The 333-nt window shown below is 32.4% G+C and overlaps 1 protein-coding gene across 1 annotated transcript in view; it reads right to left on the reverse strand.

The window, feature by feature from the left end:
• The window catches only part of LOC107122687 (protein ADP-ribosylarginine hydrolase-like), a 10,627-nt gene that overhangs the window by 4,378 nt on the left and 5,916 nt on the right, over positions 1-333 (reverse strand). The window lies entirely within an intron of this gene.

A 333-nucleotide genomic window follows, 5' to 3' on the forward strand; every position in this document is an offset into this window, starting at 1 on the left:
CCCAAACTTTGAAAGGTTTGCCCTAAGAACTACAGAATCATGAACTTTGTACCTATTATGTTGTCTGCTAACAATATCAGACCTACAAGAGGAAAGCCTTCTATATAACAGGCCTTTCTAACATCCTAATAAAATATTACTTAAAGAATAAATCTATAAAAACCAGAGAAATATGAATATGAACAATCAAGAAGAAAAAAACCTATATATAAAAAAATCTTTATATTCCCATACACACTACAGATGTGTGACATCTGGCAATATATTGTTTGCCCCCACTTTTTCTTTTTTCCAGAATGAAGCTACAGAAATAAAACACTAGTGGGCAGGGTC

The sequence above is a fragment of the Gekko japonicus genome, unplaced genomic scaffold (genome assembly GCF_001447785.1).
Source record: "Gekko japonicus isolate JY-2015 unplaced genomic scaffold, Gekko_japonicus_V1.1 scaffold2079, whole genome shotgun sequence".
NCBI classification, from domain to species: domain Eukaryota; kingdom Metazoa; phylum Chordata; class Lepidosauria; order Squamata; family Gekkonidae; genus Gekko; species Gekko japonicus.